The 17,004-nt window shown below is 34.4% G+C and overlaps 1 long non-coding RNA gene across 10 annotated transcripts in view; it reads right to left on the bottom strand.

Annotated features, from left to right (window-relative positions):
• The window catches only part of LOC145122609 (uncharacterized), a 79,601-nt gene extending 62,982 nt beyond the window's left edge, over positions 1 to 16,619 (bottom strand). For 8 of the 10 annotated variants that reach the window (XR_013714660.1, XR_013714657.1, XR_013714651.1 and 5 more), the window contains exons 1-2: positions 16,078 to 16,619; positions 15,862 to 15,993 (exon numbers count right to left, since the gene is read on the bottom strand). This is a non-coding gene — a long non-coding RNA (uncharacterized LOC145122609). Of the gene's footprint in view, positions 1 to 2,306; positions 3,863 to 12,802; positions 14,585 to 15,861; positions 15,994 to 16,077 lie in introns of those variants that run through there. The other 2 variants (XR_013714654.1, XR_013714655.1) reach the window with 2 other exon arrangements.
• Between the last annotated feature and the right edge of the window lie 385 nt (positions 16,620 to 17,004).

A 17,004-nucleotide genomic window follows, 5' to 3' on the forward strand; every position in this document is an offset into this window, starting at 1 on the left:
TCGCCGTTTACTCGGTTCGGGGGTGAGACACTTTTATATTAAAATGAAAAAGAACGTGTGTGTCTTTACTAAGAACTAGTGGGAGTATAATGATATTCCTAATCTTGTAGGAAAGAGAAATACTTAATCATTTGAAATGACATTCCGACTATGCAAAGTGGTTTTCACCTTGACTCGGAAAGTATTTCTAAAATGAAAGACTTAGGAATGACAAGATACATTCTTGGAATGTAAAATATATAAGAGATAGATAAAGATGAATATTAAAGGTTTTAAAATTCTTTTTGCATGAAATGACAATATCTTGAAAGATGTCGAGATACAAGATTCCTTTGGATGACTCTTTGCATTGTTACATGACACCTTTTAAGTCTGTCTCAAAGGACCTAGCATATAGGTTGAGCTAGATGAAATGATTTATATTCTATTTGATTGGAAAATGAATCCATCATTTATGTCATATCATGAGATACAAAATTGAATATATGGTTAAGTCACTATATGACTGTGAGAACATTCTACGAGTACTTAAAAATAGATAAGAGAATGAATATGAGATAATTAGTTTAGAATAAAATCTTAATGTAAAGAGCTACATATGATTTTGATTTCTAGATAATTATGAATTATAATTGGATTGTGACTTCATTTTGGAATGAAGAGTAAGTTTAGTTGGAATGAGGTCCAAGTAAAACAAAATAACACAATCTACTAAATAAGAATACACTACTTTTCAGAAGTTGAAATCAAATATAATTGGATGAACTAGGTCATTGAAAAAGTAAGTTGAATCCTTCCATTCAGGGATAACCTAGAAATATTTTGTGAGTAATAGAGTATACTTAATCAAGCTAAGAAACTATATGTCACATAAGAGCACCAATTATATTCACCAAAATATTTAACTATATTTAGAGTAATGTCAAATATGGAGATGATTATATTCGCAGAATTCACACAAATCAAATTTAGTCGAACCCACTAATAAAGTCTTTCCTTTTAAGCTAAGTATGAGTGGTCACACTTCAACCATAAGACATTTATTATTCTAGTAATGGGACTTTGATTTGAATTTAGTATTTGGATACTAGAACATTGTAACAACAACTATTAGATAATGTTTTGATATACTGGGATATGATCATCACATTAATACTTGTTGTGTTCTATATTAACATGTTTAATCCATGAATAATCTTATTATTCTAAAGGTTCATAGCCGGTCATGATTGTGGGAGCAATTATGAAGTAAGACTAATATGAAATGGATTGGTTGACTCTCAGTAGATGAAAGTAGGCAAGTGGTTGTAACCAAGTTTCATAGGTACTTATCAGAGAACTAGTACTGAACGGACCCGCATCAAGATCATCTCATAGATCGCAGTTATGAGTGATACTTGATTAAAAGGTACTATCTTTGTATTTTTAACACCTAAGATACATAATGGGACTTAAGTATAGGGAGTACTATGCTTTGATATGGCCAAATGTTGTTCCATGACCTTGCAATTATAAAAGTCATATTCGGGTATGGTGTGAACTATGCAAGAGGCTTATGTAGTCAAGATGGGATTTGTTCCTCTTATGTGTTGAGAGTTAGACATATAACACGTGTTACCCAAAGTCAAATTACAAATGAGATTGATTGCGATCCAAGGATCATGTTTAGCAGGATGTCTGTAACAAAGGGATAATTGATAAATTTACCTTAATACATCAATTGAAGCTCAGGCTTTTGGGAATTGGATGTTGATGAATAACATTCTTCGTCATATATTATTAGTGGCTGTTAAATGGTGCTAGACGTTCACCACTGTCAATATGAATCTATGATGCGTCTTGTACAAGTGGGATATTGAAAGATCTTGTATGCTCAAGAGTCATTATAGAATGATATTGTTAATAATATATGATCATATAGGGCCACACCATATAACAAGTTACCATCAATTGGTTATTTATTAGTATAATTTGATTATTAATAAATATATCAACACTTGTATTTAATTGGAAAATTATTATTTCATGGAAATAATATTTTACTAATTGGGAATTTATTTTTTTGTGGAAATAATATTTATTAGAGAAATAACAACTTATGAAATATATCAAAAAAGTATGATTATTTATAAGTTATATTTATATCTTAATAAACTAGTTTAACTTATATAAAAGATAGTTTTCTATAAAATAAGCTAGTTATAACTTATATAAAAGATAGTTTTATATAAAATAAGATATTTATATATGACTAGTTATATAAATATATATGTTGGGAATTATTTATAAAAATGATAGATTTTTATAAAGACAACATGTATGTGTATATAAACTAGACATGAGACAACTTTTGTCTTCTTTTTGTGTATGCTTTTCTCGAAAATTATGAAGGAGACCAAGCATGGTCTTCTTTTGCCATGCTTGGGACAAAGTTGTCTCTCCTTTTACTTTATGGTCTCCTTTCACTTTTTGGCCAACATATAAGAAAGGGCATGGAAGGGTTTTTGATACACTTCTTGCAAGCTTCTTCTTCTTCTTCTTCTTCTTCTTCTTCTTTGGAGTCCCAAAACCATGAGCATGAGAGGCTCAAAGGGGCTGCCAAATTTCAAAAGCTCATGCCCTTCTTCTTCTCCATTTTCTTGCATTTTGATGTTAGACAAAACCCCTTTGTTGCTTCACCTTTGAACATATATTTGGTATATATTTCAAAGGCTTATGAACAACAAACTACAAGTGAATGCTAGCATGTTTTGATGGTTCTACTCTTGCTTGGTGGATACTTGTAGAGAACTCTTGCTTTAGAGTTTCATGTCACACTTCATCAACTTCCAACCTCTTATGAGGATCAAAGTATTCAAAGGTTGTTATACTTTCCCTTCTATGGTTGTTTTAATCTTTATAACTCTTGCAAAATGATCCTTGGTGGTTAAAATAGTTTTAGTTTTATTCAACGTTTTTAAAGCTTCCATTGTCAATTTTACCGGTTGTTAAACCAAATTTTTGAATAAGAACCCAACATTCTCCTATTGCTCCGAAATTACAATTTTGCCATTAGGGCTTCCAATGGACATTTCCTTCTACTTAGTGACCAAAACGTAATGTGATAAGATCATCGGGTTGAATTTAGAAGTACTTGAACAACAGGATGTTACACTCATACTTCTATCAAGTTAATTTTGGCTTAACATATGTTGAACTAAAAACCATAATTCATGAAAGAAGTCTAAAACATCACTTTTCCCATTTTACCCTTTGACTCCAAGACACAAAGCAAGCCTTTAATCACTTATCCAACATTGTCATCGTTCAATAAGGTCTAAACCCCATTCCCTTGAAGCCCAAGACCTTTACTTAATCCTTTCGTTGTCCACAATCCCGAAAATAAGAAACTTCTTGAAACAGGATGTTACATATAGTCTAAAAATCAAACCTACTTCATTAAATAAACCCAAGTATAATGAGTGTAATCATTTATATATGTGACATAATACGTGGAGCCTCCTACACTGGGGATGGGCCCCATACATCATAATGCACAAGATCGAAAAGAGAAAAGGAATAAGAGATACTTTTATTAAACGATAAATCACAAAACTTGGAAAATTTGCAACAACAACGATAAAAAAATATCACAACTATTCAAATAACCCAAAACACCAGTAGAGAGTAAAAACTATAAATTTGTCATTGACACATGTTCCAAAGGAGAACGCTAAAGATAAAAATCAAAAGACGAATGACTCAGCCGAAAAGAGGACAAATCAACACTAGAGGAAACAAAATTTGAAATTTAGGGTTGATCCACGGCATAGAGTTCCATTATTGTATGACTGATATAAATCACCTTCTGCGACAGTGGGTCCTGTACACAACAAATAAAAACAGAAAAATACCCGATAAACATTTTTACACAAATGACTGACTGAAGCAAGTTTTAAATAAAGTTTGGGAATATAGCACACATGAGTGAGAGAAACATGGCGGGTAAAAACATAACCCATACCCTCTCGTATCATTGATGTAGCACTAGAAAGACATAACAAGTGGAGGGGAACAAAAAGATAAAGTAACAAATGATGAAAAACATGGTGACACGTGGTGAGATGAACCAGAATCCAAGATCCATAAGGATGGAGGGATACTTGAAGTACTAAATGAGGACATACATAAACATGACATAGATGTTAACATGGAAGTTAGATTAAAGGCCATCAAGTTTATGAAGGACTCAAAAACCTGGGGATCCAAACAAATACACGATTTATAGCAGCTTAACGATTAGTCTTTACAGAAGGTGCAACAGTAAGAATGTGCACATTGCATCGGACCAGAAGGACGTAGCTATAAAGTTGGTTGAAACTATCCCAATGTTCATTTTTTATGGTGTTCTTTAATGCTATTTTTCTTTGTTAAGTAACAGTGGGCACTAGGCCTTGTAATGGTTCTTTTGTTTTCAAAACAAATATTCATCAAAAAAACATTAAGAGTAGTTTGTGGTCGTGGATTTACAAACTGAGGTCATGGTGGATCAACAAAAACAACATGTGTACTGGAAACTTTAGAACATTTGTCAATCTAAGTTTTGATATGTGTTTGTTATATAATCAACTCATGAACGACTGATTCAACTATGGAAGAGGGATATGATAGAGAATTGTTCCACGAAGGCCTTGAAAATATGGTCTGAAAGCCTTTAATTCATCGGAATCTGTGAGAGCTCACAAACCGATCCTATAAATCAACCAGAACAGAATAATAAACTTGAACACTCATGGTGTTCTTTTAAATAGCCGAAATATTATTCTCCAATTGATATGGTTTAAAAAAGATACACTTGTTGAATTAGGTGTCTAGGCCCAGAATTATAATTGGTATGTACTTGACCCAAGAGTAGCATGACCCATTTTGGGTTGCATTCACCAAAGCAATTTGATACGATGGATATTTGAGAAAGATGTTCTTTGTGATTTATTAATATATTATAAGTATAATATATTAGTTGAGAATTCATATTATTTAATTAGTATTGATCAAGAATTAATTTGGAATTATTTAGTGATCAAAAAGAGACTAATTAAATTAACAGGGACTGATTAAGTAAATCAGTGATACTTATAGTTTGGGCTAATGATCCATGTTGATTATGTGGACTAAATCTTTGTGGAGGCCATGAAGATTTTGTCCAAAGGGCTTATCATATGGATTATTGGATGAAAGGCCCAAGGAAGTGGATTAGGGTTTACAAGTTAAAACTCTTGGAATTCTGCACTATAAGTGTAACCCCTAAAACCCTAAAATTGGCACTTGTGCATTCCAAGAAGATGCTAGCCGTATTGGTGGTTAATAGTCTCTCTCTCTCTCTCTCATTTATCCTCCTCTTGCTCTTGGTGTTTTGTGAACCATTTGAGGCATCACACTTAAGGTGTTAAGCTCTTGAAAGGCCAAATTCTACAAGCTACAATATAGAGGTATTCATCTAACTTGATTTTATGTTTCAAAAGGCTAATTGTATGCTAGTTGTAGGTTTCATGCTTTGGATAATTTTTGTTGCATGTATAACTAGTGAAAACTTACATCAAAAGCATTAAGGTTGTATGTGCATCATAGGAGTGTTATAGTGCAGAAAACTCAACGGTGGTATCAGAGCCATGGGTGTTTTCTGTTATATAGATGCATTGGTTGATTGTTCAAAGAAAAAGAAAATCGTCTTTTGGAATCTGACATATGACCACGACGTGGTCAAAGTTACGACGACGTGGTGGACCATCTGTGTGCAGATTTTCAAGTTTTTGGCCATTTTTTGGATTAGGATCATTACCACAAACTTTTTTCTGATATGGTAGTGATTATCCCATCCAATTAATAGATAAATTGTCAAATTATAAAATAATTACTAGATTATATGATAAGCTAATTATTTGTATTATTTGATTTATCTACATGAATTGTAATTAGGTCAAATTGGTAAAAGATAAATATATATGATTATATTATTAGTTTAAATTTGATCTAAATGGTTTAGGTTACAAACCTTGCCATCAAATTTTAGAACTCAAAAAGTTTTTTTTAAGGAGTTACAAAACTTGTCATCAAGTTTGGAATCCAAAAGTTTTCAAGAGTTACAAAACTTGCCCTCAAGTTTTGGAACTTAAAAAGTCTCTTTTATGAAACATTAACTCTAGTAATTGAAAGGGTTCAAAAGGTGCGGGTCCATAACTTAAAATTAAAAGATTAATTAAATTAAGAGTATAATTTATTATTAGATTAAACTATCTAGTATTTTAAAAGTGTAAAATACACCCTTATACTATATAAAATTAAAAGCTTAATATATTATATATGTATAAGTAAAAAAGTCAGTCTTACTGTTAGTAGGCCTCATTCACGAAGCTGATCAATAAGGGGTGTTTAAGGAAATTGCCTATAAAATGGCGATTGAATGAGTATCCACTCTTACCCATCGCACTCTTGACTAGTGGAGGGTCGTTAGCCGAACAGGTAGGATAGGACACAAACTTCTTTTAAAAGTATAATGAAATACCAAGTAACTAAATGATTTATAAATTCCCAATCTTAGTTACTTAGGAAAAATGTGAATTTGGTGCTAATCCATGAAATTGCACTTTACACTGTGCCAAGTCGTTAGTGGAGTGTGAGTGGTTAACTGGCACACTAACTTGTACTAGTAATGGTGGCAAAGGGTAGCTCGATGTTTTTCATAGATCAATGGAGAGTGTGCGGTTAACCGACACATTGATTAAGTGATAAATGACTTCGAGAATACCAAGCTAATTTGCATGGTTATTCACACCTTGTTTGTGATCCTCGGTATCCCAGTCACAAACTTGAATGGCATAATCGAGATTAAACATGCCATTAAAAAGTTCAATGAATCTCAAAAGATCTAGGAGTTTAATTTAAAACTTAATTTGTTTAAAATTTCGTTTTTGAGGTGGAATTGGTAAATTGTCATTTACCTATCAACAAATAGTTTGCAATTGGATTACGGCATCCCTCTTCCGAATTGTAAATTATTGTGTTGGGTCCTAGCCTTAATATTTCATTTGGGTGTTATATTAAGGACTTAAATCAACTAAACTTGAATTTCTCCCTTGTAGTGTTCTAGTTCTGACAACTACGGTCTTCCCGAATCTTTTGGAAAAGTCTTTCCTCATGACGGTGATATTCCTAGAAATCAAACTTCACTTCCTCCACCTCCTCCAATATTTCTCCCTAACCCACATGTTAGCAGACTTGAAAAGTTGAAGGTCACTCAAACCCTATTGGCAAGCAAACACCAAGATGGAAGGTCTGTGTGTGCACATGTCTTGGAGATGAAGTCACACATTGACAGGTAGGGAATGTTGGGATTCATTGTGTCGAGGAAGTTGGTTGTTGAATTGGTTCTTCAATCACTCATATAGTGAGTTCATTAAATATTACTATATGACAGACCACGACATGACCCTCATCGATCTTACATATTTGCTAATTGCTGCTGAATCGGTAATGTTTTGGCGCACTAATAAAGCAAATTTGAATGGAAGATCTACTTCCCAAACTTCCATGGACATTGACAATGGCGACATTAGAAGTCCAGAAAAGCTTTCTCTTCCCAATGGAAAGGGATTGGCCAAGGTCAAACCATTTAACCAAATGGTAAAGAGAAAGGCTAAGTCTGTGATTTTCCCTTGTACCATTCTGAGAAAGTCTATTTGTTTCTATTGCCAAGAGAAGGGGCATTGGATGCGAAGCTGCCGCATCTACCTGAAGGACCATAAGGATGGTAAAGTCAAAATGTATGACTTTGGTTCAGTTAAGTCCACTATCTAACTCTATTAAGTTCCTATTTGAAGATTCTTAATACATGATGTGATGAGATCACATTTTGGATGTTTTTTAGGATCAAAGAAGAGAAATGAAGCTTAAAGAAAGAGCAGGTTGAGTCTGATCGCGAAGAGATGGATTTTGATCGCATGTTTCGATGATCAGAGTTTTGAGTTGTTGCTTGGGAGTTATGATAGATTGCTTAGGAATATTTAGAAACACAGTTTTCATATGTACTTGCATTGTAACGAAAAGTTTTCCGCAATTTTATAAATAAAGAAAATTTTGATTTTATCTTATTTTATATTTCCTTACAATGGCATTTTTGAAAATTGATGTTTGCATGTATCTATTTTTAGCAATATGGATTTGATTCTTTCGTTTGTAGTAGTGTCTGAATTTACCAAATAAGGAAAGATTCTCATCACAAAGTTTTAATTGGATAGAAACTTGGAATCATGCAACTTTATATTGCGTGATGAATGAGAACCTTCGTCTTTGGGAAATTAAGACTAATTCCTTATTCACATGTATATGTGAGTCAAGTGGAGGACTAGGGGATGAGGTACACATGGTTGTGCACTGGTCAGGTCCACCACAAAGAACGATAAGATTACTCGTCATGATTTACTAAAAGTTTAGTAAATATGGTTATGCTTTTAAGATTAAGTGTAATTCTGAACCATTGAAAAAGTTTCAATGTATGGCGGAACGAAGAAGAAGAATCAAATTAGGCAGAAAGATAAAAGTTTCTCCAATCTGAAAGGAAATGAGAGTACTTGAGTATCGTTTTTATGATCATCTTAGTGATTATGTAACCATATCACAATTGATCCTCTAAGGACATCTTGGTTCATTTGTATGTCTAAGAAGAGGAATCGTGAATTGTTGAAATGGTTAAACCAAGAAGATGAGGCATACATTGTTCCAAAATCAAGTCTTAGAGTCATACTCCAAGATTGTGACTTGAGTGACATAATCTTAAGAAGGTTTATAACACATTTTGAATTGGTAGTTGTGATGTCTTTAAGACAAAGACCAACTAAGACCAATTGTATAGTGTTTTTCGTTGATAAGAATCTGCACTAACTCTTGAATATTTGTTTGTCAAGGAATGTTTCTTGACAAGAGAATCTTATATGTCAAGAAGTCAGTGGGAGTCTTAAAGATCTTGAAAAGTTTCAGGAACTAATCATGAAAAAACCTATTGTGTAGCACTAACTCACGACTTGAGGTTTGTAACCTATCGTGTTGACATATTCTTGTTTTTTTGCCTATTCCAGTTAAAAGTTGACTATGCATGTGAGTTCTATTAGTTCTCAATTGTTTGCCTAAGGCAAAGGACCTTGATCAGTGAAAGTTCATTGATCTGTATAGGTGACCTTCTTAACAACTTGGAAGACATGGTAGGCCCTTGTGCCGCAAGTGGCAAGAAATTAAGATTGAACAAGTTTAGTCCATATGAGTTTGAATTTGTCATAGGCCTTGTCTTATGATAATGGTTGAGAATGACAGATTCACTTGGATAGGAGCACATACACCATAAAATCTAAGTGTCATAAGGTTTCTCTCTAATTCATGAAAATGATTATGAGGAAACGCTTTCACTAAGTAGATTTTAAGGTAGGGATGTGCATGGGTTGGTTTGGGTCGGTTTTGGACCCAAACCCAACCCAACCAAACCCATAAATGGTCGGTTTCTGGTTTTCAGAACCCAATAGGATCGGTTTCTGGTCGGTACAGTTTACGTGTTCTGAGGTCTGTATGGTCGGTTTCGGTTTCTTGGGTTCAACCCATATACTCACATGTTCTGGGTTTTAACCCATTTTCTATAAACGAAACAACAAACTAAATACTTAAAAAACACCAAATTGAAGTTAAATACTTCAAAAAACATGAGTTTTACAACAAATAGTCTATTACAAGTTACAACCAAAGACCGAAATAGTTTATTACAACCAAAACACAATCAAGTATGGGTGGTTTCTCGGGTTGGATGGGTCGGTTTCTGGGGGCGGTTTGTCGGTTTTAAGTATGGATCGGTTTCTCGGGTTGGATGGGTCGGTTTCTGGGTAAAAAGCGAAACCGAACCCGATTTTTCGGTTTTTAAAAATATCAAACCCTAAGCGTTGGTTTTGCTTCGGTTTTAGTTTTTACGGTTCCAGTTTCGTCGGTTTCTTGGTTTTTTGGTTTGGGTTTGCTCACCCATATTTTAAGAAGATAGCAGATGCGTTAATTGCGTTCTCAAATTAGATTATGATTATGGCATCCCTCTTCATAGTTCGAATTATGAGAAATGGCAAATAGTTTGAACATTCAGGACTTACTGCTGTAAGTTCTGAAATAGTTTAGACACACCTGAGCTTTCTAATAAAAGGTCTATGGGATTAGATAAAGGCTTATTGAAGCATCTTGTATCAGAAATTTGAACTTTGGTAAGAAATTCAATAAAGTATTGATTTCTAGAAGTGCGGCTGATTTTGGATACATGTCAAAGCTAGTGGGAGCATAAATGTTATGCTAGTAACAAAATAACTGTTATGCTAGTAGGAGCATAATTATTACGGTAAATGTTGCGAGTTAGCAATACTATTTATAGGAAACAAAGTTCTAATTTGCAAAGTTGCAAAGGTTGAAAAGTTGTTTCGCTATAGTAATGGAGAGGATACTTATACTTTATTTCGAATCTAAAAGTTTAGATTGAAGTATTAATCAAACTTAGTCATTGATATATATGAATACCATGTTGAAATATTTCAACATTGGAAATTCTATATATGGAAATATTATAGAAAAATTCTGGTCAGGTATCATGTCTTTATGTAATACATTACAAATCATATCCCATATGCTTCGGAAATAGGATCGATTGCAGCTATAATATTCACGTGTTCTAATTTTCCAAATGCATAGAGCATTAAGAGGGAAAAAGGACTAGAACCGGATATGACTAAAGTGGTTAAACAGCTGTCAAGGACAATCTAAGGTTCGCTAAGGATTGGTTGCTCAAAGACACTTGGAAGTATAAGTAATAGATGGACCATATTGACATTATTAGGAATTGACATAATTCTATTAATAATGCGTTGTCATATGGAAAATATGGAAATGTTTTCATAATGGGAGTTGGATATTAAGAATTTGTGTGTAGGTTAGAAACTTTTATGCAAGAAGGATGTTCAAAAGAATGTACTTTGAATTTGAGACTTCGCTTCCTTGGAATTGTTTTGTTATCAATCTCCATTAGAATGTTTTGTAATATCGTTAGCAAAGTGTTTGTGATTTGGTACCATCACATTACAAAATGAATCATTGCATGGTAGTTTAGAATCTTACACTTATGATAAAGATTTGGAATTGTGAAATGAGTTTGTGTTTATTTCACAAAGAAAGGGCCATAGGAAAACATAGTGTGCATGCTTGGAGCATGGGATAACTATTGTATTAATTTAAGTATTAATTTGATTAATCAAAACATTATACAATGAATAATGTATAATCAATATGGTGATTAAATAAAAGGTGTTTTATTTATATTCAAAAGTTTTGAGACCATATTGAATTCGATTATTCTAGTGTTTCACTTTGCATGTTTTGACTTCCCGAATAATAAGGTTATTCAGACTATCCACAGTCGATCGTACTTTGGAAGTAGGTATTGAGGTAAGACTATCATGAATCCGTCTGTAGATTGTCTAGAGTGTTTAGACATAGCAAAAGTTTGCTATAATATTCATGAGTACTCATGTGATAAGATTTGAGTATTGGATTAAACCCACGCTCATCTGAATCACTTCATGGATTTCATCACAAGTGATTGTGAGACGATAATATCTTATATTCTTGAAACGAAGACATATAGTTGCAATTTACAAGTCGGTTGCACATTGATGATATATAAACGCAAGTTGCAATTTACAAGTCGGTTGCACATTGATGATATATAAACGCACCAGTAACTTGGTGTTATAAAAATATTGTTGTGTGTGATTTGATGAGTAAATAGAGCAAGCATATGAGTCGAATTTTATCCATTCCTTTTAACCTAAGATGGATAAAAGCGATATATTTGGGCCCCTCGATGATTTAGTGATGACAACCCTAAGCGCTTGGCCAAGCCTAGGCTGATTTGATTTGTTCAATTAGTCAGTCGTCATAAATCGGAAATCATGAAACAACACATGAACAGAGAGAATGATTATAATCCATGTCTCAGTTCATACGATATCTAGAATGGAGGAATATATGATCCCTTATCTAATGGACGCGTCAGAGTTCGACAGCGGCTTTTGAGAGCTACGATTGCTAGTCGGTTTTTCAAGTCGTACTTGTAGTTATAGTTACAAGACTTATCCAAGTGGGAGACTATTGAATTAGGTGTCTAAGTCCATAACTATAATTGGTATGTACTTGACCCGAGATTAGCATGGTCTATTTTGGGTTGCATTCACCAAAGCAATTTGATAGGATGGATATTTGAGAAAGAGGTTATTTGTGATTTATTAATATATTATAAGTATAATATATTGGTTGAGAAATTATATTATTTAATTAGTATTGATCAAGAATTAATTTTGAATTAATTTAGTGATCAAAAGAGACTAATTAATTAACGGGGACTGATTAAGTAAATCAGTGATACTTATAGTTTGGGCTAATGATCCATGTTGATTATGTGGACTAAATCTTTGTGGAGTCCATGAAGATTTAGTCCAAAGGGCTTATCATATGGATTATTGGATTAAAGGTCCAAGGAAGTGAATTAGGGTTTACAAGTTGAAACTCTTGGAATTCTACACTATAAGTGTAACCCCTAAAACCCTAAAATTGGCACTTGTTAGCTGTAGTACAATGCTATAATGTGTTAGATGCAATATGTGTAATTTGCTAATTAATATATATATATATATATATATATATATATATATATATATATATATATATATATATATATATATATATTAAAGTTGTCTTGCAAGATGAATAGTGAACTTGAGAGTTTTTGGCAGAAATGGTCCCCCGTTTATGTAAGTGTGTTCAAATCGTCTTTATGGTCATTTTATGTCAATATCCGTATTCTTTGTGGACACGTGTCGTTCATCGTTCGTCGGATTTGTTGATGTTTATCTTAGCGACATTTTGGAATTTTCCACCCCCTCTCCGATCAAATGTCTTTTCTATTCTATGTTCGCACCCCCACAACTACCGCTTGCTTTCTCTCCCATGTCTATTCATCGGCTGCAGTCGGGTGTTTCTCACTCTTTGTCTCTCATATCGTGAATTCTGACGACGCACTAGTAACCAATAAAGCTAATTAAGAAACAAAGGAACTGCTTAGGTTTGTTTTTCTTGCCCAAGTTCCTCATAGTTTCGCGCTTCCTTTACACTCAACAATCTCATCAAAAAAAACTCTCTCTAAGTAGTAAATTAACCTAAGTGATTTGTGGGTTGAATGTATCAGTTTGCGAATTCATTTCGGTTTTGTTTTTGAATAATATTTTTCTGGGACTTCTTGGACAAGGGTTTTAAGTTCCTGAAAGGGTTTCGATCAACTTACCGAATGCCCTTTCTATTCTCTGTTCGCACCCCCACAACTATTCTTTGTTCACATCAAAACAAATGCCCTTTCTATTCTCTGTTCGCACCCCCATAACTACCGCTCGCTTTCTCTCCCATGTCTATTCATCGGCTGCAGTCGGGTGTTTCTCACTCTCTGTCTCTCATATCGTGAATTCCAATGACGCACCAGTAACCAATAAAGTTGATTAAGAAACAAAGGAACTGCTTAGGTTTGTTTTTCTTGCCCAAGTTCCTTGCAGTTTCGCGCTTCCTTTGCACTCAACAATCTCATCAAAACAAACTCTCTCTAAGTAGTAAATTAACCCAAGTGATTCGTGGGTTGGAGGTATCTGTTTGCGAATTCATTTCGGTTTTGTATTTGAATAATATTTTTCTGGGATTTCTTGGATAAGGGTTTTAAGTTCCTGAAAGGGTTTCGATCAAGTTACTGAATGTGTTTGCTTTTTTGTTCATTAGAAAATTCATAATATGTCGATAATTCCCTATTTTCTTTTCTTTCTGGGTACTCCATGTGATGATCTTTATACTAACGAATCTAAGGTTTCACGGGTGTTTTGATCCTGCATTCGAAAATGCTACAATCGTTGATTGATTTTAGTTTGTGTTAACAAATGTGATTTCGTTTCATTCCATGTGCTTCTTTCTCGATTTTTTGTTGGTTCTATGAGAATTAAAATACAATGTCTTCTGATCAGTTACATGTGCATATTATGTGTTTGTTAAAATATCTAAACCAAATTTTACCCTCAATTTTTTCTAGGAGAACCATCAATGGGTTCAGATTATGGTTATTCAAGCACTAGAAATTTAGGTAAAACCCAACTTGGTGGAGTAATTTTTGGTGCCAAAAAGACAACAATCAAAGAATGTCTTTCAAAGCAAGTCTTTGGTAAGTCCCAAAACTTCACTTACAATCACTCTTTTCCACTCAAATCCCATATTAAACCACAAAAAACTTCGATTCGTAGTTTCTTACTAATACAAATTACAAAATCGTAACAGGTTTACCACATCAACACTTTGTGTATGTGAAAAGAAATCGACCCTGGTCTCCCAATATTTCTCTTCAAGTATACAGATAGAACGTTACTTGGCATCTTTGAAGCTGCCAGCTCTGGTCAAATGAACATTGGCCCATATGCATGGAATAGTGATGGTTCACAAAGAGCACCATATCCTGCTCAGGTACACTATATAAGTAGTATTGTCTTTGACATGCATTGGACTTAGACAAAAAGACACAAATACCCTCATCATACTTGTCATTGAAAACTTGATGTTTTAAATTAGGTTCAAATCCAAGTAAAGCTGCAATGCACTTTGAATTGATGTCGATTATCATTATTACTGTTAGTTTTAATAGCAAAGTACTTTGAATTTGTTGGATTTCAACTTATTTTTTATCAAATGTGCGTTTTAAACTTTTTACAAATGTGTTATATAATGTTTTGATCTCTTTGTTTTGAATGGTTTTAAATGCAATATTCAGGATTTTATAGCAACTGATCATTGACATGATGTGTTAGGGTCTGGCCGGCAGGTAAGTTTCAATCAAGTCGAACCGGTATGCCCCCATCCTCTCTTTTTAAATCCATCACAAGTTCCTCTTCACCCTTCTTTTTTCTCTTATTATTATTTTTTTGGCAGATTTGGTATATGATTGTATAATGTTCGTTGTCGGTTGATGGGGTATGTGCTCTATAATATACTCTTATTCTTAAATTTGATCGCGTTTAAAAAATCATATAAGATGTTGTTGTGATTCTATAGGATTTCGCTTTTTCCTGTTCCTCGGGTTAGCTCATTATGTGATAAGGCAAAGGAAATCCAGATGAAAGAATGCAATGTTCAGGTATCTTCTCATTATCATTCCCTAATACTTAAGAATGCCAAAAATGTGAGATTAAACAATTTAGATATGTTTGTTCCTGTCTTTTGCAGCCTATTAAAAGCCCATTGACAATCTGGGGGGGGGGATATTCATGGATAATTTCATGATCTTGCAGATCTTTTTAGGATTGGTGGAAAGCTGTGTGTTATGTAATGATATAATAAATTGATATGATATAACTTATGAGCATTTTCACACTGCTAGCTTCATCTGCGTTTCATCTTAATTTAGGCCATTGGTATATTATAGCGCAGATACCCCATCTGTTGGAATCCTAAGTCATGTAGGACTTGGAGACCAAGAATCTTGGAGCTTAAGCAAGATAGGTTTAAGTTTCCTTGTCTAATTCTACAAGTCGGTAGTTTATATATATATATATATATATATATATATATATATATATATATATATATATATACCGAGTCATGGTTTGTACAGAAAACAATATAGGTTTTGAGTGATTTTCCTATTAATCAAAGAGATAGTTTGATTACTTGTGTTTTCTATTATCTTGAATTGGTATCAGAGCTTGAGTCAAGAAGCAGTGAGATCAAAATTCTAACCTGTTGACAAGCTAGGTCAACATGGCTGATGCAGGGGGAGACGGAGGACCTGCTCCGGTGACTGTGAAAGAAACCGAATCGACTTCAGTACAATGTCCCATGCTCAATTCCACAAATTACACGGTCTGGTCACTGAGGATGAAGGTAGTCTTAAGAATTCATAAGGCATGGAGTGTAATTGATCCGGGAACAGAAAAGAATGAAGAGAAAGATTACCTTGCAATAGGGCTGCTCTATCAGGCGATACCAGAGAGCTTAATCATGCAAATCGGAGATGTGGAGACTGCCAAAGCACTCTGGGATGCGATCAAAGCAAGATACGTAGGTGCTGATCGTGTGAAAGAAGCCCGATTGCAAACCCTAAACGTTGAATTCGATCGCCTGAAGATGCTCGAGTCAGAAACAATCGACAGCTTTGCCAGAAAGCTGTCCGGAATCGCATCCAAATCAGCGGCTTTGGGAGAATCGGTTGAGGAATCCAAGTTAGTCAAGAAATTTCTAAAATCTTTGCCCAGAAACTTCATCCATATCGTTGCTTCTCTCGAACAAGTTTTGGATTTGAAGACAGTCGGTTTCGAAGATGTAGTGGGGCGATTAAAGGCCTACGAAGAAAGAATCAAGGAAGTCGATGCCGGAAATGGTCAATCGAGAGTCTTGTTCGTCGCAAAATCGTCCGGTGGTGGTGGTTCGCCTGGTTCTCACGGAGGATCGAAGGGAAGGGGCGATTCGTCGAAGGGGAAAGGACAGAATGAGACTAATGGGTCGAACTCGTATAAGGGGGCAAATGGGTCCAAGCAAAGGAATTGGGCCTCACAAGGTGGCAAGTCCAATCAGAGTAATAATCCCAGTTTTAATAATGGTCAGCCCAATTCAAATTATAACCCAAATCAGAAAAACAAGAATAAGAAAGACCGGTCCAAACTTATTTGTTATCGGTGCGATAATCTGGGCCACTTTGCGTCTCAATGCCCGGACCGAATCAAAAAATTACAAGAAAGTAATTTTGTAGAATATGACGATACCGACGAGGCCGTATTTTTACACGAGACCGTGTTTTTGAATGAAGAGAAGGTGATACCGTCTCGATACGACTCACAAGACAACGATGTGTGGTATTTGGATAATGGGGTGAGCAATCACATG

This window comes from Lactuca virosa, chromosome 6, assembly GCF_052849685.1.
Source record: "Lactuca virosa cultivar CGN04683 chromosome 6, Lactuca_virosa_CGN04683_v6, whole genome shotgun sequence".
Lineage (NCBI taxonomy): Eukaryota > Viridiplantae > Streptophyta > Magnoliopsida > Asterales > Asteraceae > Lactuca > Lactuca virosa.